We start from the raw sequence: 23,223 nt of genomic DNA, 5'->3' as shown, positions 1-23,223 counted from the left end.
GAGCTGTGGGTTTGCCCCTTGTTCAGAGCAGTGGCTTTTGCAAAAGGACTATAGAAACCATTAAAGCGCTCTCCAGTTCCCAGGTGCCTGTAATGAGGGAACTGACTAATTTCCATGTTTAATTTGGGAGTGCAAGCTGGGGGAGCTTTTTGTGGCTTCTGGAAGGCTGCCTGGCCCTGGAAGATACTCAGCCAGCCCCTCTTCGCCTCCTGATAGAAACCAATCTTCCCGTGGTGGCCAAGAGTTCCTAGCCAAAAGTCCCCCGTCCCCCTCCCGCCACCAGCTCACATTTATTTTGTGAGCCAGCAGGGGGAATTGCTGGCATGAAAACGCGTGCTATATTTCTGAAAAATTAGAGCACACTTTCCCCACCCTGCACTCCTGGCAGAGCTTCTGCCGTTTTAATAGCTATCTGTGCAGCAAGCAAACATTCAACAGAAGAAGCCTTGGATATTTTCTTTTGTCTGTTATACAGCTGCTATAAATGCAGGAGCCAAAATACTGGGGGAGGAGGGAAAGCAGGAGGCGGTTGGGAAGCGGTGACAATTGCAATCATAACTGGTACTTTTTATGTCCAAAAATTATGGTGCATGGCCCAGCAGGTGGAGGTTATCACTTTTACTTCTGACAGAGACTCTGCTCGTTAAAAGATGCAAGAGAGAAATCCCACGGGTGTAGCTTCATTCATGAAGGCATCCCCATGCCAGGAAAAGCTGCACTTCTAAATCTCCTCCTATCAAGTGGTTAAAATGCAGAGCTTGGGATGGGGGCAAGGGGGCAGGGGACCAGTTTGCTAATCCTACTTGAAGCTCCTCTCAGTTGCGCAAAAACTGACTGTGGTTACACAGGAATTGAAGGGAGCATTGAAATATGCAGGTGGGACCACCTGCATTCTGAGGTGGTACAGTCCTGTGTGGCCTGTACCACTTGCATTCTCTGAATGAGGATGGCCTGATGGAAAAGAGGACAGCACTTGTGCACTTGGAATTAATGTGTGGAAGAGGGGGTTTCGGCAGGGGTACCCCGTCTTCTGCATCTGACTGCTCCAGCGCTCAGTGGCAAACAGAAGGAGCTCTGGATGTGCCACATGAAGCTGTGTGCAAGACCTTTAGCTCTTATACCTGTCCTGCTTTCCCCTTCCTCACTTCTATAGTGCTGCTAGTGCTTGTACCTTCAAGAGCAGGTGTATTAGCAATATACCTGATGCCCTTCAGGCATGTCCAGTGACAACTCCTGCCATCTCTAGCCAAAATGCACCATGCTGGCTGGGAGCAATGGAAACAGGATGAGCTCAAGGCACCTAGCAGCAACTTCAAGAGGATTTGAACTAGAAACCGTTAAAAGAAAAAATACGCAAATATATTAAAATACAATTAAACACACCAGTATGAATAAAAACAGCACCCAACCCAATAGACCTGCTTACATGCCGAAGACCTGCTTGAATAAAACACCTTTCCCTGCTAGGAGCCAGCCTGGCCTCTCACGCCACGAAGCTCCACAGGTTGGAAGCACCTCCAAGAAGGGCTCCCCGCTGGTCCCCAGCATCCGAGCAGGCAAGTTGGGTTCTATTTCTGCTGGGCTGCATTTCTTTGCTTAGGTTTTTATGCCATTCACATCCCGCCTTCTGCCCAAACAGCTCAAGGACACTGATAAGGAGGTTCTTAACCCTCCTTATCTATTTAACCTTCCCAACAATCCTGCCAGGTAGGTTAGGCTGAGCGGGCATGACTGGACCAGGGTCACCTTGGTGCACTTCATGGCTGAGTGCGTAGTCCATTAGTCGAACCATGAGGCCTGCTGGCTATTTCAGCGGGTGATCCCAGTTCTAATGAGGTGCTAGGGTGGCCTACTTTGGAGGAGAGTCCTCTGCTTGAAGGTCCACTGGTACTCTGTTTGTGGGTGTCCTCTGCTTGCAAAGCTTGCCCAACTCCAGTAAAAAATAAAGAACCCTAAGAAGGGGGAGCAGCCAGGCCCTTGAAGTTGCCCCTCAAAAGTGAGCACCTGGAGAGTGGACTGAGCAGTTCCAAAGCTCACCTGCCCACCATCTGACCCAATATGGTGAGATGTATTTTAATTTAAAATCCAGTTTTTATTTCTCGCTTTGCATCTATGCATATAAATTGATGGATGCAAACATCATCCAAATACACGCCGTCTTTTCTCGCCTCTCCACCCCCGCTTTGGGTGATGCATCCCCTCTATTTTGGCGAAATGTAAGTGGCTACCCATCATCTGCACACATTTGCACCATTTCCTGAGCCCTGGCTGCCACCTCTTAGCCGCTTGGAGTATTCCGCTTCCCCACCTCTGCCGCTTCTCTCGGTCTCCCACCACCACCCTCTCCTGGGTTAAGCTGCATTCTGCATCTCGGCCTGGCAGCCTGTGAATGGAGCACAGTGTTTGGGAATGAATGCGCTGGGCTGTGACGGACAGGCACTTGCTCTCAGTGAAAGCCCTGTCTTTACGCTGCTCCAAAGACACGGAACATACAAACACAGTTCTCCACTCCAGACCGAGATTGGGACAGGAAAGAAAAGACTACTTTTTTCCAACCTTTCTTTTTAATGTTTTTTCCCTCCTCCCCTCCCCTCCCTTCCCCGTTCTTTAAATGAAGCTTGCAAGAAAACTCTGTCCCAGGCTGAATGGGCTGCAGGCGAGGATTGGCTCCGGAGGAGAGGTACAAAGGGGATTAGTGTTTAAAAGTCATGAATGGATCAGGGCAAGGCAAAAGTGTGTTTTTGGCTCCGTCTCCTAGTTACTAGTTTGGGATTTGGGTGGGAGAAATTCTGCTGGAGGTTTAGAGTGTCTGGGAGCAGAGAAAATGTTTGTGTGACCATGGCAGGCAGAGAAGTCCTTTGCTGTGAGATCAGTTCTGTATTACTTGGACATCTTTCTGCCTTTGAGAAGCTGGAAAGTCAGGCAAGGATTTATGCGCCTTTCTTCGTTTGATGTTTGGAATACCAAACTGGAATGGGGGTAGGGGGAACACACAAAAGTAAATTGTATGGGACATAGGAAAAATCCCCAAATCTGTATTAGTGTGCTGTCTTGATTGGGGCAACGGAACTGTACAAGCTTTTGAGAACCCTGGATCTCTTCATCGGGCAAATGGTTACAAAAACCAGGCTGGATGTGGGAAAGGGTGAGAGGAACATAGCTGATGCTGAAGTCAGCGTCTGCATGTTCAGATCCCAAGAGGAAATGTGGGAGGAAGGGGCTGCACATCCAAATTAGGCACTGTGGATCATGGGGGGATAACAGGGAGGATCTTTCTGCCCCAGCAATTCTAGGGGCAGATGCAAGCCCAGCCTGTAACATCACATGACCCACAGAGCCCGATTTGAATGTTATGCATAGTCTTCCTCCCAAACTAGGTTTTGGGTTCTTGACCATGCAGGCACTTTGACGCCACCATTGAATCAGATTTCTTTTCCTCCCCTATTTTCTACCCCCACCCCCCCCCCACCCAGGGGGGGGGGTATGCTAAGATCTAGCATATGCATGGGATCTTTGGATGGGCTGAATAAATGAAAATTGGAAGGGGCACCTTTGAATTATCAGTTTTTTGTGTCTCCTCCACACCATAAAACATATTTTGCTGAGGTGCGGGGGGGGGGGGGGCTCCTAGGACTACAAGTCCACCTTTCCCTCCTTAATGGAGTCTTTGGTAAGAAAAAATAGAATGAAGAAGTGATGGGAGAATTCTGTATAGACACCATTTTTACAGATTCCTTCCCCTTCCTATCTGCACAGCCAGAGAGGACAACTTTTTAAACATTCTGCCTCCCGCAGACTCTTCTCCTGTATGCTTGTTTCCTGACAGGTCTCTGCATGTAGAGTGGGGCTCCAAGGCCAGCTCTGTGGTGCATCTTTTGTTCATAAAAGGTACCTGCCCGGTCTTTCAAGAAAGGCTTAGCCAAAATACATCCCTCCCTCTCAGCCATCCTCTCACTACTGCATCTGCCGGAGGTGAAATTGGAAGAGTTCATTGAAAAAAAAATCCTATTACATTTCTATTTTGTCCGTTTTCCTCTTGCAAGGAATCCAGGGCAAGGAACACTTCTCTCCATTTTATCCTCACAATAGCAATTCTGTGAGGCAGGTTTGGCTGAGAATTAGTGACTGGTCCGAAGTCACCAAATGAGCTTCCGGGCCGTGTAGGGACTCCAGCTTGGATCTCCCAAGTCCCAGTCCAGTGTTCTAACTACTGCAGACCTGACTCTCATTTCAGTGATTTTATAGGGGAAATATATAAAAGGGGGACCAATACTCAGCAACTGCCACTAGCGGTCATGAATCCCCCTACCCCATCCCAACCTGAAACAACATTGCGCCATCACACCAATGTTGTCACCCAGAATAATGGTTGCATCGTCCAAGGTATTCCGGAGCGCACTTTGAAGACCACATGCTGCAGGCATCTGCATCCCAAAGGACAAAGTGATGCTTGCATCCTTTGTTTAGCGGAAAAGGCTTGTCTCCTCTTCCCCACCCTGATGGAGTTGCACAGAGTGGCCGTGGTTATTCGACCAGGATGGGATTTGCGGCGTGCGCCAGCAGCCGCATGGCACCGCTTTGAAGCCCAACACTAGAGGCGTCGGCCCTGCAGCACAGAAAGGAAGCAGGGAAGGGAAAAGCCATGGGATATTTTTGCTCTCTAAAATGCCAGCTATGTGTGTGGGAACAGGCCCTGGCGCAGAATTTGTATTTTTTTAATCCTCACAATGCCTCCACTATGACGGAACGCATTGCTGCCTGTGAGTCAGAGGATGCAGCCGGTCACAGCAGGCACAGGTAGCCTCGCGCACATGTGTGTCACCTTTAGCTTGGTGCGCAGGAGAAGCCGACGGGACCAATGGCCTGGGCTTCCTTCAGTGTGTGATGCAAATATGTGTCCTGCATGGGGCAGGATCCAGACCTAGTCATGGTTGGAGAAGGCCCACTGAACCCCACGGAACTTGTTAGACTCGCACTGACATCAGTGGCCAGTGTGTGACCAGAATGCCGGATAAGATGGAACTTGGTCTAATCCGGCACCACTCTTCTTGTGATCTCATGCAGCAGGACTCAGGTTAGACGAACTTAAGTCCCATCAATTTCAGCAGGCCTTTTCTAAGCACGGTGGTCAGGATCCAGTCCTCTTTCAGTTCTCTTGTGGTCCATCCCATGGTACGAACGTGCAGACAGAATGGCATGGGACAAGTTTACAATTATTAAACTATTTAGTGTAAGTTATGCATAAAAATCATAGAATAGTAGAGTTGGAAGGGGCCATGAAGGCCATCAGCTCCAACCCCCTGCTGGTGCAGGACACCAAGTTACACCATCCCACTCAGGTGGCTGTCCAGGTTCTTTTTGAATGTCTCTAGTGTGGGAGAGCCCTCCACCTCTCTAGGCAGCTGGTCCCACTGCCGTGTTGCTCTGACAGTGAGGAAGTCTTTTCCTGATGTCTCCTTAAATGATATTTAAGGAAAACAAACACCTGGAAGGAGCACATTTCTGAAAATAATACATGGGATGGAGAAAGGGAATAAACTATTTTTTCTCCCTCACAGTACTAGAACTTGGAGCCATCCAGTTAAATGGATCGGCACTAGATTCAAGACAAACAGGAAAAAGTATCTTTTCCACACAATGGGCAGATAAAGCACTGTGATGACTTGCCATTAAGTGCCAAGCAGCTCTGATGGACCCAGCAGATGAATGGATTCATCTTGGATATTTTGCACCCTCCTCTCCCATTTTTCCTCACAGCCACACCCCAGGGGACCCTATGGAGCAGAACAAGACTCCTCTTGTGACTGCCACGATCACCAGCCAATTCTGGTTCACTGTGGCCACTGGAGTCCCCTCTGAAGCACAATGGGGAGGATGCGGCCTGCAAGGTCTCCTCTTGAGCAGGAGGCAGGGCGCCGCATCCACTCTGCACAGGGCAGAAGCACTAAGTGGAAGAGGCCTCCAGCTCCAACTCAAGAGGAAACTTCTGCAGCAGCAAGTAATGGTGCCAGACCCATTCCATGCTGCAGGACTGTGCATTTGACTGCTACACAAAGCGGACCCTTCACCCCGCCTCCTGTGGGCAGGGAAACCTCCCTGGCATGGAGTGGCAGCACAGCGGGGGGGTGAAGGGTGCCTCTGACAGCCATGCCAGAGTGCCACTCAGGCGGTTGTTCCTGCCGAGCAGTTTGCTTGTGGGGCTTCGCTGGTGCAACCTTCTGTCATGGATCAGATGGACTCTACAACAGACCATTGGTGCTTATCATGGTTGCCAACACAGCCAGGTTTGCATGATGCAACGAGCAACCATTGTGAATTATGGTCGATGCCTCTAGTGTTATGTGAGCCCAGGCAATGCAATATTAATTTATGGAGAAACTGCTGCTGGATGGATGGATGGATGGATTCTGCTGGCTTTAAAGGCGGACCTGGCAAAATGATTCATTGTGGGTGAGGTGTAAATAAGGAGTGGACAACTTGTGGCTGTCCAGATGGTTTGGCCTACAGGTCCCATGATCCTTCATCATCGGCTGTGCTGGCTACAGCAGCTGCCAGAGGCCAAAACATCCAGAAGGCCACATGTTGCCCAGGCCTGGGCTAAATGGAGCTTTTGTTAGAGACATTGTGTCAGTATATACTGGCTGCTGAGTGCCAGCGGTGGAAGAAGGTTGTTGCTGTCGAGCCCTGCTTTGTAGATACCCTAGAGGCACTGTTGTGGCCACCACAGGTTACTGGACTGACATTGCCACAGCTGTACCAGGCCTTATTCAATATAATGGATGATTTTGGCAATATAAAACCATACATGCATTAAAAAATAAAATTATAGTGCTACAATTCATAGACCTAGATAAACAACATTCAAACAGAACAAACACGTGGCATGCAAAGGCCTGCTGGAGTGGAAAAGTCTCCATTCATCAGCAAAAGACATTAAAAGGAACGAGAACCCCTTCGTGGGCAGGATATGCACAATGTCGGTGCCGGGAAAAGCCCAGTCTCTCGTCTGCATCGCTTGTGCTCCAGTCTAGTCCTTCCTGACTGTTAGAGCAGCATGACAATGGAACCAAAGACCTAGGGAGGTGGTGGGCTCTCCCACACTGCAGGCATTCAGGATACAACTGGACAGCCATCCGAGAGAGATGGCTTAACTGGGAGTCCTGGACTGAGCACAGGGTTGGACCCAACGGCCCTCTGGCCTCTTCCAACTCTACCATTCTATGATTCTATGATTCAATCAAAGCGGGACACAAAGAAGGGCTCCTACCTTTTCTCTACTAGTGTTAAGTGTGCTGAGCCTGAGGTCCAGAGCTTCCTCTTGGGCCATCTGAGACTCTCCAGAAGGCCTCGCTCCCACAGCTCTGCCCCTTTTCGCCAACTCCCAGTAGATGGTTTCCTGGATTTTATGCAATTTTCTCCCCATTGCAAAAGGTTGAAATGTCTCTCCTAAGGCTTCATTACAGGCAGTAAGAGCTCTTAGCTAAAATTGGCTGCTATGTTTGGTCCTGTCCCTTTGCTTTCAGCTCCATCCCACTAGAACGTGGCCCTGAACACTTCTCTGAGATGGGATGCAGCCCTCAGACTGAAAGAGGGTCTCCCTCGCCCCCATCTCAGGGAGCCAACAAGTTGGTCTGGTATGGATGGACAGACAAGTATTTTAGTATTTTTAGTTTACTGAACAGAAGACCAAGGGTTAGCATGGTGATGGTACACAGGAATATTTGTGGTCCCAGTGCAGATTCCAATAGAACAAAAGGGCCAGTTACAAGACAAATTCAGGCTAGAAAGAAGGGCCCATTATTTATCAATGAGGATGAACTGGAACAGATTGCCAAGGGAGTGATGGATTTTCCAATCCCTGCGGCCTTGGAAGCAAGGCTGAGTATTTTGGCCAAACACAACGTAATGGACTTGATAGACTGATTACTGAAGGAAAAAACATGTCTCACAGAATACTGAAAGTCAAGTTTGAAGATCTTAAAGTAGGATAAAATTGTATTTTTTATTGGACCAACCTAGATTGCGGTAGGAGCGGGCAAGCCTTTGAACCTCCTAGAGTTGTTTACTTGGAAATCTCCATTTACTGAGCTATTAAAAGAGGCATTGCCAACCCTAAACAGACGTGTATTTTCAAAGAAAAATCTTGGTGAGAAATTGCCGGTAGGGCTTGAGATCTCCTATCCCCAGGGAGCTGTCAGGACAAGACTAGGACCATGGGCAGCCGAACTGCACGTAGGGTGACCATGTGCCAGAGGACCGTCCCATTGCTGAAGGGTTGCCCTGGCCAGTTCTCCTCCATAGCTACAGAACTGTAGGGTGGTGGCCCTTGAAGAGTGAGCAACAAGACGGTCAACTAAAGAGGCAGCCCTGCAGGTCATCTGGTCACAGATCCTCCACACTATGGTGAGATGCAGTGTAGTTCTACGAGTGTGTAAACAATAACATCCAGATATGCATCGATACATGTAAATACACATGTGCAAATTTGCTCTGTGGGTGTGGCTGAGGGTGAGATGCATCTATGGCCACCCTAGGGAGTACGTTGTTCTTGTGTTCGATGGTCTGGCTATGAACTATACTAAACTAAGCAGACCATGCTGCTCAATTGACCATGGAAAGAAGACCCTGAGAGCCAGATCTGAGAGCCACTGTGATGTGGTGGTTAAGAGTGCTCAACTGGGACTCAGGCGATCTGGGTTCTGGTCCCTGCTTGGCCATGGAGCCCACTGGGTGACTTTGGGCCAGTCACAGCCTCTCAGCCCAACCTACCTCACAGGGTTGTTGTGAGGATATGATTGAGAGGATGAGGAGAAGAATTAGGTAAGCTACTCTGACTCCCTTGAAAGAAAAAAAAGGTGGGATATAAATATAATAAATAAAAATAAACAATACATATACCTGGCCTGTCCAATCCAGAGGCTCACACCAATTGCTAATTGCAGCGCTTGATAAGGCCCCACACCTGCCCAGCCAGAGTTGCTCAGCTTTCCGGTTCATGTGTCAGAGCCCCCGAGAGGAGCTCTGGTAGGCCAGGGATCTAGAGCAAATAATCTACACAGCGGTCTCGCACCAGACTACAATTCCCAGGATTCTTTGTGGGTAGCCATGCAAATTTAATTCATAGGGTGGTACTGTAGATATATTAAGCATGCCTTTCCTCGAAAGTGTCCTCTTGCCCTGAGCCTTGTGAGAGCAGAAATAAGAGGCAGCCAAATTATGATGCTGCAGCCAGCCAGTAATACCAAAATCCCAGAGAGGTCAGGAGGAGATCCTGAAGAGGATGTGGGATTATTAATATACTGTGGACTGGCCGATCAGTGCGGATAGTTTCCATGGAGACTCTCAGCTGGGACCAGGAGGGGACGAGCCTCGTTTGACAGCAGCCTGCCTGGATGTTCATATAAGTGCTTCTATCATGCGTTCTCGCCGGCATGTCCTAGCATGGATTGTCATCCTAATCACAGAAACATCTGCTTAAAAAAATCTTGTTTACATCTGGGTGGGAAAAGTGAATTTAGCTTGCGGGAGTTTGCCAAATAATGTTAACCAATAAGCCACTGGCAGAACTGTGAGCTCTCTTTCATTTAAGCTGGGTGCAGTGCAATGATCCAGGAATCCTTGGAGATTGGTAGTGTGAAGGTCACCGGGCGATTTTGAGATGGATGCTGAGCTGAGGGGAAGGTCCTGAGTTCACAGCCAGGAGCAAACGCCGCTACACTACATTTCAATCAATAACCCCACCTTTCTGAGGTGATCTGCACCTCCAGATGGCTTCCTAATCATTGAGGTCATGGTTGATTTTTCTTGAACATTAAGAATTAAGGGGCCATGCAAACCATCTGTGCTTCTATACTAATATTTACTTCTATTTATAGTCAGTTGTTCAAAATGCCTCACATACATTTTTAAACTGGTTACTTAAAACAGCCTTAGCAGGTAGGCCAATTCCAAATTTCAAAATGGAGGCAGGGAGGCTACTGAAAATGAGAAAGCAGTAATTAGTAAAGCTGGATGAGGTGGGATTTGAACGAAGGTCACAAGTACTTCGTTAATTTATTTGAGGAAATTATAACCTGCTCCCCCCCCCCCAAAAAAAAAGGCATCATTCAATGCAGCTTATAACATGTAGGAACAATATCCAATCAAACTCATTTACAGCAAACTAAAAGTTAAAAGAGACACAAAGAGTCCAAACCAACAGTCAGTAAATTTAAGCAACAGGGTGAAATGCTTGTTTAAAGGAAAGGTCCAGGTACTGCAACTCACGAACAGCTGACGACATGGTCAACTTGTTTCTACCTGCTTGAACTGAAAGGCACAGATAAAATCTGTTTTGCACAACATAACAACAACAACAATAGCTTCATATGGAACATCAGCACATCAGAGAAAAGACTAGATCAGAACATTATCCCCTGGCATGCTAGTTTTCTTTGTGCAGGAAATTTTCTTTGTTCAGTCATCAGAAGTCCCACTTGTAGTCTGAAGTAGTAGCTCTAAGACAATCCATTGCATTGGCTTTTTGGGGAAATCATATACATTTGGAGAAGTGACAACAGGCTGCCCTGTCTCTAACTTAGTATGCTAAGAGCCACACTGGATCAAGGGACAAGCAGAATGTGGCAGAGCAGAAAATGGAAAAAGGAGGAATCTAGCATGTTTGGAGAGAAGCCAGGGGAATGCATTGCATTCTTGGTATATCTGGTGCTTAACTGGCTTTCCAGACTTCCGGAAGACCATGCTGGCTCTAGGATTTTAGAGGAAATTGGACAGGGCACCTTTCTTTGCTCCCCTTAACTTGGAAGAACCAGGAATTCTCCTTCCAAGCAGCTTTTGTTCTGCAACGTTAATATGGTGGCAGTGTTGCTCGTGGGGGTTCTTTGCCAATCTTGGAAAAAAAACAGCAAACGGTGGGGGCAGAAAAATGAAGGAACATAAAGTTTCCTTCCAATTTGCCAAAATCCTTGTGGAAAAAAATGGGGGGAGCACACATTTGCTGGGCTCTCTGCCATTTTTTTCAGTTGCCGTTTCCGCCTCCTCCTCTTCCTCTTTGGCCTTCTTCACATCTCTGCTCCTGGCGGATGCCAGACCTGGCCCTCCAAAGTTGACCTGCCAGGAATGGCCTTATTGGCGCTTGACAGCCCTGCCTTGAAACTGTGAATTAATGTCTGTGTCTGTGGCCCGGCCGGAACATTCATTCCTACCTTGAGCTCTCAATCTGTCTTTGCCAAGGCTGAGGGAACGGCCTTCGATTGTACTACTTCGAGGGGAGCCAACTCTACACTCCTACTAGCCAAAAGGAGGGGAAAGGAGTAGGAGGAAGGAGACCCCCGGCTTTGTCTGAATTGTGGGCAGGAGGTGAATGAGCCGGGGGGAGGGTTGGGCATCAGTGCAGTCCTTTTGGTATCATGGTAACAGCTGCTGCTTCAATGCAGCCTCACGGTGTGGAGAGGCCAGGGAGGGGTGGCGGAGAGTGCAAAAGATGGGGAGGGGGCATTTCAGCTCATTCATGGGACCCGTCCTCTGGAGGAAGTGTCGAAGTGCACGCAACGTGGCTGCTGCCCGGCCTTTCCTGCAGCAAGCCGGTGTGCTCCTCTGGGTGTGTGCGGATGGGGATTCTTGCAGCTTTGTGCAGAAGGCCTTCTGCCTCAGCAGTCAGCAGAAATGTTTACAGACTGCAGGGAGGCTGGAGCTGATGCAGTGCAAGGATTCTTGGCTGTTTCGCTGTTTCTCTGATGTGAGAGTCTGGGAGAAGGCAAAAGCTCTGACCTTTTGTCCATTATTAACTCTGAAAGTTCTTCCAGCATTTGCAGAAAAAAAGCATACTGTTTTGCAGCAAAAAAAAAAAAAAAAAGGCACACCTGGCTTTGCATGCTGTGAGATGGGAGTTTTCCAAATCGAGGCTAATGTGGCACTTGAAAAGCTGGTGCTGCTTTCCTGAACCTGATGCCTTCCAGGTCTGTTGGCTGCCTCCTCAAGCTTGGTGTCATTTGCAAATCTGCTAAGCACTCCCTCTCTACCTGCATCCAGGAATGGATGTAGAATAGAAGAAGCTTGAAGAGCACAGGGCCTGGGACCCAACAAAAGGCTTCCCTCCAGGAAAACCCCTCAGCACCCGTCCAGCTCATTTGTTCAACCAGCCATGGACCCCCCCTCAATGCAATATTATCCAACCTGCATTTACCATCTCGTATAAGGAATATCAGAGGAAATGTCCTCAAATGCTTTGCTGCAATCAAGATACACTTTGTGCACAGCATTCCCACGAACTAGTAATTCTATCCCCAAAAGAGGGATGGTTGGTTAGGCATGACCTATTCTGAAGAAACTCCTGTTGAGATGGTTGCAAACTACTATGGAGGCTTGAAAAAGTTAGCCTGTTGACAGATTTGTCCTTTTAAGCTCCTAGAGCAGTTTGCTGCCGAAATCCCTCCTGTTATTGGAGAGATCATGGCTCAGTGGCGGAGCAAATGACACCAAGCTCAGTCCTGGCATCTCCGCTTGAACGTACGTAGTAGCAGGTGATGGAAAAGGCCTCACTGCCGGAGACAGTGGAGAGCTGCTGCTAGTCAAAGCAGACATTATGGGCTAGATGGGGAAATACTCTGACCTTGAATAAGGCAGCCTCTTATGCTGATGCTGTCAGAAAGCTGGTCCGTTTTCAGCGTCCAGTGCTATCTTCATCTATGGATTCCTTCCAGGAATAAAACAGCTATGCAAGTGAGTTACCATCTAAGTCTTCATTGTGCTCCAGGCTGAGGAGAGGAGCTATTCTTCGGGACAGATGTGGTTGCATTCTCAATCTATCCTGTGTTCCTCTCTAGGATTGCAAAATATGATCAGGGAACTCTAGGACTGATAGCAATGGCTAACACTAATATTTACTTGCAGCAATATTAAAAGTGTTTGCATGCGTGTGTATTTGTGCGTATGTGCTGAAACCTAGGATTTAAAAAGAATTAAAGGCAGCAGAGACCAAATTTGGTCCTGCTTTTTAAATCTATGAACAATGCAAGAATCATGTGCTAGGCAGAGCCAATTTATTCATAGGACAGCTTTTGGACTGCGTTGTTGAAGAAAAATAAAGATAAGCATAATAAAAATTTACCAGCGTCTATTCTTAGTAATCAGCACAGCCTGTTTTTTGTCTTGTGAGCTGCCAGGCCTGCTCTGGAGATAGCACTTCCTATCACTGAAAGAATCGAGTGTGTCATACGCAGGGCAAGCCATTTTGATTGTGGCGCCAGCCTCCCCTGCCTAAGTAGATCTTGTTTTAATAGTCATTAAGGGTTCTGTTTGTAAAAATGTAAAATCGCAGAGCATCACTGATCACAGATAGTTTTACCAAATAAAGCTTGCAATCATGTTTGGTTGATCTGGTAGTGTAGAAGCATGTGATAGTATTCATCCCTTTTCTGTCATGCACAAGGAACTGCCTGCCCAGAAGGGGCTCAGAGGAACGTGGGGAGTCATGGTGCTGTGCGAGCCAGCCCTGTTGGTGATTTCTGGACGCTCACCTCCAGCTCCACAAGTGTGCCAGTGCACGCTTACAGATTGGGCCAGGATTGTGATAGGGCCAGGTCCTGCCCCCCACAGGGATAGGATCTCTGTGCACTCCTCAGTGCACACATAGCGCCCCTTTCCACATGTGCTGAACTGTGAGGACAGTGGGGGAGGGGGCGCCATGCTCATCATCCCCAGCATGTCCCTTCAACCTGTGGAGGGGGCTCATCTGAAGCCCCCTTACTATATTTTCCCAATGGCCTAGTTCATCTGGCAGGCAGGCAGTCCATTGGTCTTTTTGTCTAGTGTGGAGTGAGCCCATTGGTCCATTTCAGTCAGTATGGCGTTCATCCATTGGTCTATTTCTTCTTGGACCGAGAAAGACCCTTGTTCTATTCTGTCCAGTACTGTCTCGCTGGCCATGAGTCGCCAGGATTTCAGGCAGAACCTCTCTCCTCCTTGGTACCAGACAATCGTTTGAACTGGAGAATCCGGGACTAATTTTGGGAATGTCCAGAAGGCAAGCATGTGTTATACCACTGTGTACCCTTCCCCAGTATTTCACTGCCACCCCAAAGCATTTTAAGCCAGGCACTGTACAGCAGGTCCACCCAGCTATAATGAAATCACAAATCACTTGCAAATACTCCCTTTGCAATCCTAAATGCAACCCTGGAATGGTCATGCATCCGTTTTGAAAATGTCCACAGATCCCCAAACTTGCAGTCATAAAAGGCACATTTAAATTATGTATTTTAAAGGTGTACATTTTAAAATTGTACATTTTCATACTTGAGTTAGTAGGAGGAGAGTGCCTACTTGGGGAAAATGTGCATTTTTCCCGTTTGAGTGGAAGGGTCAGAAAGGAGAATGGGAGACAGCTGGAGCAAACTTTGGAGAATATCAATGATCTTGAGCACCCCTGGTGCTATCATCCCTGTGCACAAGCTTTTTGGTCCTGGGGCCCCGTTGAGCATCTTTTGGAGTGTTGGATGCCATGCTTCTGTGCGTGTGTGTGTGTGTGTCTGCACACTCACAAGTTGCAGCCTCCACCCTTTGCTACAGGCAGTCAAGAAGTGCTTTGGGCTGTGTCAGGGGTCACAGGGGGAGGGGAGACAAAAGCCCCCTCAAGCCCCCTGCACCAATTGCAGCCTTCCCATTGCTCTTGGCAGTAGCAAAGCTGTGATTCGGCTGCTTTGAGGTCACCAGAGAGGGAGATGCCCACTCCCATAATCCTGCTTCCCAAAGGGGACCCAGCACCGCAGCAGAGAGCTCAGCTGCAACATTTTGGGCAGCAGTTTTTCCGGTAGTGGCAATGCTCCCAGGTTGAGCAACCTCTAGCCCTTCAGATGTTTTCAGACTACAACTCCCATCAAACTCACCATTGGGTATGCTGACTAGAGCTGATGGGAGCTGCAGATTGACAACACCTGGAGAGCTACAAGATGCCCGCACTTGACCAAAACTACAGATGGCCAGGACTTGCACTGCTGGATTCCCATATGGAATCTTTATCTCAGAGCCCCCAAGTTCCTATTTTTTGTTCAAAGCCTCATTACAGGTCAGGGGGAGGAGAGAATTTCCAGCACCTGAAATATGCCAGTTTTGCTCACATACATCACATACTTGATGACCTTCATGGCCCCTTCCAACTCTACTATTCTATGAAAAGTTGCTTCCATCAGGGCTGCTTTCTCCATCTTTCACAAAGAACTCGGAAAGCATCGCGGCTGCACTGTTGCATGCTGGATTTTTCACCCTTTAATGTCTTCCAGAGATATTCACCCCTCTCCCTTTTTCTTTTCTCCAAGTTGTTGTATTACAACCTGGAATGGAAATGGATCTTACTGGCATTGGTACCTCTTCAATGTACATAAGATACTGTGGAAGTGCAGAATACCTTTCTTGCAGCACAAAACCTGTAAGCGAAAACATCCTGACACTCGGTTCACTGGCCTGAGTCAAACCTTGGCAGAAGGACCTTTGCTAGCAATCACAGCGATCAGCGTTGCATTCCCTGCTGAACAGATGGTGCCTGAAATAAAAATTTCCAGTGTTTTCCCCAATCCGAAGGGAACCCCTACCAGCTTAACCCCAGTCACCAAATGGTAACTATCTCAATACAAAATGCTCTAGAAAGAGGCTTAGATTCAGGTGTTCGTGGAAGCTATTCATGTTCATTGCCGCCTTTCCCAAAATGGATGTGAATTGTTCTTCAGAAGCCAGGAACAATGGGAACAGCAATTGTGTGTTCCTGTAATAAAAGACTGGAAGAAAAGTCTTTTCAGACATAGAAGAATGCATACTGTTTCTAGTTCAGTGGAGAAAATGGCTACATCATAATTTATAACTAGACTATGACACTTCCCCACCCATGGGAAGACATACCCAATGTTGAATGACAGTTCTCGGAAGTGTAAGAACCAGGCATTGATAACTGCTGAGAGGGATCCTATGGCCCCTTAGACAATTTAGAGGCTTTCAAGCATGGGGGGCGGGGTATAATTCATAAGACTGCATCCTTAATGAGTAATGGACACAGAGGTCAGGGAAATTCTACAAATACAGAATTTGTAGGCCCAAACATCTGGAAGGCCACAGCTTGCCCACCCTTGTTTTGGCAGGCAATGAGTTAGTATATTCTGGATGAACATGTTTTGTATTGTATCGTTGTTAGCTTATGTTTTTGTGGTGTCCTTTCTATTTGTAGCACTGTGGTGATTATGGTTTATATTGATTTTAGGTTTTGTTGCTATGCATTTCTGTATTTGTGTGTGTAAGTCACTTTGAGATCGCTTTTTATGCCAAGCAAGCAAAGTCAACATTTTATTGTTACTGTTGCTTTTTGCTGCAAAAATTTTTGTAAAATTATGTTTCTCCTTCTGAAAATTTCTTACTGACCCTTTAAAGGGATGCATCCAAGGGTGGGTTGGAAGGGGGGACTTGCCCCTGCTGCCAAAGCCTGCAGGCTTCTCTGGGGTGGCAACAGGGGAGGCAGACAAGACAGAGCGCATCAGCAGTTCAGTGCCTATTCTGAAGTGCAGGTGTTCCTTATGGCAGCCCCGGTAGCTTTGCCCCAAATAACAGTCCAAACATTCAGGCAACTGGTTTGATCCAGTTCTGGCTATTTTCATGTCTACCAGAGACTTTTGTCAAGCTAATGGCCCTTAATTCCTTGCAGTTCAGGAAGAAGCCACTCCAAAATACTTTCCATTACAATATACAATATACTGTATATTGAATAATTACACAACTTTAATGTCAACAGTGCAGAAAATGACTCTGAAAGATATTGCATACCTTGGCTCAGTCATCAATTCAAACAGAGACTGCAGCCAAGAAATTAAAAGAAGAAACTTGGAGGGCAGCAACGAAGGAATTAAAACAGGTCATCAATTGTAAGGATGTTTCCTCGACACCAAGGCCAAGATCATTCACACTATTGTATTCCCAATTACTCTGTAAGGCTGTGAAAGCTGGGCAGTGAAGGAAGATGACAGGAAGAAAACTGATGCATTCAAAACATGGTGTTGGAGGAGAGCTTTGCAAATATCCCAGACTGGCAGAAAGACAAACAAATCAAGCCTGAAATTGCTCTGATAACCAAAACTATGAAACCGAAGCTGTGGCATGTTGGGCATACCATGAGAAGGCAAAACTCACTGTAGAAATCAATCATGCTATGGAAAGTCGAAGGCAAAAGAGGAGGATGACTGCCTCGGAGATGCATTGATTCCACAAAGGCAGACACAGCCTTGAGTCTCAAAGAGCTGGGCAGGATCAAGGACAGGATATTTTGGAGGGTCCTCTTTGGAGTGCCCTATGAAAGAGATTTTATTTGTTTGTTTGGAATTCTTGTATGCTGCCCCATTCGCATAAGTCTCGGGGCGGCTTCCAACATGACTTGATGGTCCCTCTATTATTGCTGGGAAAATTCATTTGTCCCCCTCAGTCATTGTGGGAATAGCAATTAAGCTAAAGGGAACAGGGGAGTTGGAAGAGGGTAGCGTAGGACCTCAGCACCCTGCTCGTAAGCTAGTGCCAGGGCTGCACGCCTGTTCGCCTCTTGCACAACACTGCTGAGGAATGTGTTTTACCAAGAAAAATGGTAAGAAACATGGCAGAAGTGGTAGGATGGGACAGAGGTCATGTGAGGAGGGCTCTCATGTCTGGACCTCCTGGAAAAGTCTGGGAATGAGGGAGGACACTGCTTGGGAGACAGTTGCAAGGAACGGAGTTTATTATTCTGGATATGTGTGTACAGGATGGTGGTTCAAATGTGGTTGGCGCAGAGCCAGAGCACAATTAAAAAGCATGTAATCTATAGATCATACATGATTCCATTTCCATTTCTTCAAAAATGTGGAAAGAATTAGGTTAATAATACGATTAGCATAGCAATGACTAATACGATTAAAGCTACCAGAATAATGCTTCTGTGGGTGAGGACTGGCCTGGAAATTAACACTTTCCATCCCATTTGCCCCACATAAATGGTCATTTTTAAAAATGGCCAGTTCTTCCCCAAACTTATCTCCTCCATCCTGATTTTCCTGGATTCTTGGCTTTTCCTTTCATGAAGTCAACGGATATTTGAGAATGCGTACAGTGAAGAGCTTAACGCCTCTGTATATTTGATGTCCTAAAATCTTACATTAGAAACACAATTATCTTGATTGTTTTAATGGAACCTTTCCTTGTAGACAACAAATGAATTCCAAAGGGATTCCCAAATCTCCCCTCACCCCGCTACTCTCTCTCTCTCTCTCTTTCTCTCTCTCTCTCTCTGTCTCTCTGGTTTATGACATTCATAATACCAATATACTTATAGAATTTTCTTTAATAAGCCAGCGATGATGATTGATGAAGAATGGATTGAACTAATTTGTGAGAATGTTAAAAAACAAAAGGAACAGCTGCTTCCTGTGTTAAGGGTGGCAGGTGACCTACTTTACAGAGTTCAGTCCTCTTGATAAAGTGTTGTCGAAGCTATGAAGCTATGAAATATAAAGCCTATATAAAAATATTTAACCAGCTGAAGCTTTGAAATTGCCCATGAAAAATTAGCCTCTGGACAACAAAGTGAGTAGCAGGCACGCAGATTACCTGGTTCTAGTGTTTCCCTGTGATGAGATATTTCTATTTAAATTACATGCATTGAAGATATAGTTTGCATCTATATTTATATTTTCAAATTTAATGCAGTTGTCTCTTTTGTCCTTCTTTACGAAGGTGTGTGTCCTCTTTTTAGCAAGGCATTACTGGCCAACATACACCTCTGTATGTTGTATCATGACATTAGAGATGCCATGTTTTCATGAAAAATCAGTCTCCTTCAGTAAATCTCATAAGAAACGCTTAGTGCTGTTCACACTGACAGAGGAACTAAAGTCAGGCCATTTATCTACCTATCTATGTATCACATGCTTTTGCCCCTGACATGTTTATTAGTGACTCTACTATCAATGCAAACCTACCCTACCTGTTATGTTTCATGGGCAGGCAGCCAGGCCCCGCGGTGCTGACCCCTGCCCTGGGCACCCAGCCTTTGGGTGGCTACGAGCAACCATTTCAGATCCCCAAATCCCCTGGAGCACCTGAGGTAAGCACCCTTCAGGGGCATCCTGTGGAATTTGAAAGGACAGCCTCCCAGCCACCTGCTCCTGCCACCAGGTGAGCTGATGTAGGAGGGAGCCCATAAGGCAGCCAAGGGCCCACCTGGTCTCTGTGCCCATACAGAGAGGCCTGCCTCTCCCTCTTGAGCAAGCAGCTCTGGTCCACCATTGTTCCCGTCAGGTGGACAGCCTGCAGCAACATAGGAAAACTCAGCAACAGAGAACTCAGGGACATCTTGCAATTTCATGCTGAGGGACTTGATTTCATGAGGAGAAAATGGGTGTGGACTGCAGGCATTTATGCCGGGGCAATCCCAGTATAAATGGATTTTACTCCCCCTCCAAATCAGCTTAAACGTGGTGGATGCATGAATCATACGTGCCATGACTGCCTCCTCAGGACAGAAATAGACAGATTGAAGGTAAGCACCTCAGCTCTCTATTTTCAGGAATTCATGGCTACTTTCCCAGGATGTGGGCCAGACAAAAATCAAAGACTTCTGTCTTCTCAGGGGCTAATCAAACATGATAAACAGAAAAAGACCAGCTATGGTTCTTCATTTCTTAAAGCTGTAATTCTATACCTTCTTACCTGGGAGCAAAACCTATTGAACTCAATAAGACTTACTTCTGAGTAGGCAAATGAAATTCTTTTGTAAAGGCTTTATGAGCTATATTCAAATATGTTGGTTTTAAAATATGTATATGCAGTGTGACCTTGACTGGGCACAGACGGTTCATAAATTGTTATGCACTAGAGTCTAGCACTGAAGTTGTTAGCCTGCCAGAATTTGACATATTGTCTTATTTCTTTGTTTTTTTCCATTTCCCCCTTTCTTCTTCCTTGGGGAAATGCACAGCCCTGCACTGACTGACATGTCTCCTTGATTAATAGGAGAGCTGCAAAATCCTTAGAGAAGGTGGTGTGTGCCTGTAGGAGGAGGTGGTGTCCGTCTGTGTGTGTTTATTGCAAAGAAAGGAAGCTATCGACACATACCTTGTGTGGTGGTAATCACCAACATTGAATGGACAATTTGAAACTGCAAGCAGATTTCAAGAACATACCTTTTTGCCTTGGATAGTTGTAGAGCTGAAGAGTCGGTTAAGAAGGCTTCCCATCCTGCTTACTCTTAGGGTGAGAATGGCTATTGGCTGCTTATTCTAGCTCAGGGACTCAGTCAATGGGCCATGGCTCCACTGAACAGCCTTCCGGATGGCCCTGCTTTTTTCCTGCTGCCATCAGTCTCCCTGAATGCTTCTCTGGACTCCATTGGCTCAGCGGCTCCCATGTCACCGTGGGCCCAGACTGCTTGCTGGTGTTGGCTAATTTTCCCGCTTCCCCGATAGGAAAGCGTCCCATCTGCCTTTGATGTCACAGAGGGACACACAAGCTGCAGGAAGCTGGCAGCAAAGCCCTGGGGCACCAGGGAAACCTCTGGTCATTAATTTGGTGTTTCCTCTGCAACTTTGAGCTGAATCAAAAATCATCGGAGTGTTTTCTCATGATGGCTTTTCCAAATGCACTTGTGGGAAAGGGACTGCCTTGCTAAGAAGCTGCAGGGGATATTTCCTATCACCTCTTCCATCACCATCTCTTAAAACAGGAGTGGAAGAGGAGTGTCAGTTCGAAGCTTCCTCTCATTTCTGCTTCTCATTCTCCCTCTGCTTCAAAGTAGATTGGTTGGGCAGCTGTGGAGCTTTTCCTCTAGAAGCAAACGGGAGGCTTGCTGCTCGGAAGACTGTCTTAGAGCATCCCAGATTGGGCTACTGTAAAGTGCTTTCCTGGGGGAAAAGGACCTGGGAGGCCCCAGTGTTGCAACCAGAACGTGGACTGGAAGGAAGGAGCACCTCTCTGCTGTGGCCTTGTTTCTCCTGGGTCGCCTGTCTGTTTGCCGGCCCCGGTGAGTCCAGCATGGCACAGCATGCTTAACTCAGCCCTGGGTCAGTCACTGTGGCTCAGTGTGACCTACCTCGCAGGACTGTTTTATGGACCAAAGGGCTTGGGAGGGAAGGTGACTCCTACCTTCAGGCATCAGGTTTAGGATTCATGGAAGGGCAAGAAATGGTTGGTCATTTAAGTCATTTCAATTGTTGTTTTTCTTGCTGGAACAGGGAAGCACTTGGGAGGCTTCCTGGCTCAGTGTCAGAATCGCTTGACCACCGAGGGGCGTGATGCAGCCGGGCTGCAGCCGCAGGGGACGGGGCATGCAGCAGAGATGTGTTGGGCCAGCACTGTTGCACGGATGCCACCCTGAGGTCATCGGATGAAGGGCGAAGTAAGCCCGGATTATTTTTGGGACCACGCCAGGCCCTGTTGGCCTGCAGCTTGTTAGGAAGAGCACCAGAGATAATTGCCTCGAAGCAGCTTCCCCAAATAGTAAGATAAGAGCCACTTTGGGGGCGAGAACCAAACTTTTTGTGTGGCTGGAGCCTCTCCGCTGCCTCCCAGGAAGGAGGGGCTACAGCCTGTATGTGCCGACAGTCTCTAGAACAGGGAAAGAGAAGAGCTTGCAAAATCTATGCCAATAGGCGGTGTCTTCTGCTCTTGCTTGGGGAAAGGAGTCGGCTCGTCACTTGGCCAGGCAGTTTGGGAGCCGCTGGCCTATCCATGGAACCAGGACAGGTTCAGATAAGGGGAGGGTAAGCTTGCTTGCTTGCTTGGCTTGTTTATATTCGGCATCCATATGTTATCATTTTATTCGATAAACTGCATATCATCTTTGATGCAAGTGGTTTAATTTTTTCCTAAGTATTTGCTAATCTGAACTGTGGTGCCCTGGCTGAACCAGGCCCCCAGGGATTGCTGTGTAAGGACCCCCACCTCTCACGGGCTCTGCTGCGCAGCTAAGCCTCAGCTCTGTGTTCCCCCTCTGGTAGATGTTCAGAAGACAGTGACATGAGGCAGGGCCTTTTTCATTGTGGCTCCCATGCTCTGGAATGGCCACCCGCAAGGAGGCCTGCCTGGATCCATCAGCGCTGGGTTTTGGCTGCCTGGTTAAAACACAGCTGTCATGGACAGCCTTTGCTGACAGGTAGCAGCTGCTTTCAATGTCCGGTCATTGCTTCTGCCTCTGTTGGTTGGATTCTGCTTGTCTTCTGTTGTTTGGATGTTGGATTTATTGTAACTGTTACCATCACTTAATACCTATTGTATTTTTAGAGTATTTTCCAACTTCGTGCCTTGTTACCTATTTTGGGTTTCTACAGCAGCCCCTTATGCATTGCCAATAAGGAACAAAAGAGGACATGGTGCTGAATTTTTATATCTATATCTATATATCTGCATCTGTAGCTACATTCAGTTTCAGAAATAATTCCTACAATTGAAATGGACATACAGTAATACCATAATAGGGCAGACTGTGAGCAGGTGCCTTGTCCAGGTGACCATCCAGAAGCTCTCTGTTTATGACCACCCCAAAAGTTGCTTATGCTCTCCCTGCATATGGTTCTTTCTCTTTAAAACGCACTGGGACCAACTGAGAGCCCTTCGAACACAATACTGTCCTCTGTAAGTAGGACACATGGCCACCTCATCTTTGGCAAGAAAGGCAGTTTAGGGATTTTTAAAGGACATTGGTGAAGTAGGAGTCACTAGTCCTTATTGTGTCAGACAGAGCTGCCTTGGCAGTCCTCTGGATCCAGCGGACGCGTTGTTTCTTTGAATCCCAGTGGGGCCACGTGCCTGTTGCGCTGCCTGGATGGACTGCCCGCTCCTTCTGTCACAGATGGATCCCCCTTCCCAGCCCTGGAGCTGCCCCATTGGCCAAGATGAGAAGGTGCCTTAAGACAGTCCGTTGAGCCACCAAGGGGAAATGGTGGTGCTGTTACCTTTCCGTGTCGGCCTTCCTTGTGACATGCTGCTTCCAAAATAGGTGCAAGGGTAGGCCATGAAAGGAAGCTTGGATTCCCATGACCTGCATAACTACTGGCTGGCCTAATGGCTTTTTTTGTGAAATAAAAGCTCTGTCCTTGAACGGCCCATAGGAGGTCACCTTTCTCTCTCCCTCAAAAATCAATATCTGCCTAACCTCCATTGTTAAAGTGTGTCTAGCTCCTATGGATGTTTTGTTGTGTAGCGGGAATGCTTGGAAACATCTGGAGA

General features: G+C 47.3%; 1 protein-coding gene across 1 annotated transcript in view; it reads left to right on the top strand.

Moving 5' to 3' along the window:
- The first annotated feature begins 21,644 nt into the window (after window positions 1-21,644).
- The window catches only part of PLXNB1 (plexin B1), a 134,957-nt gene continuing 133,378 nt past the window's right edge, over window positions 21,645-23,223 (top strand). Inside the window, exon 1 of the mRNA XM_044452023.1 lies at window positions 21,645-21,758. The gene's annotated coding sequence lies outside the window, so the exon portion shown is untranslated. The remainder of the gene's footprint in view (window positions 21,759-23,223) is intronic.

Source organism: Varanus komodoensis, unplaced genomic scaffold, assembly GCF_004798865.1.
Source record: "Varanus komodoensis strain SLA01 unplaced genomic scaffold, ASM479886v1 scaffold6_4, whole genome shotgun sequence".
Classification (NCBI taxonomy): Eukaryota; Metazoa; Chordata; class Lepidosauria; order Squamata; family Varanidae; genus Varanus; species Varanus komodoensis.
This window is presented reverse-complemented; position numbering and strand designations above follow the sequence as displayed.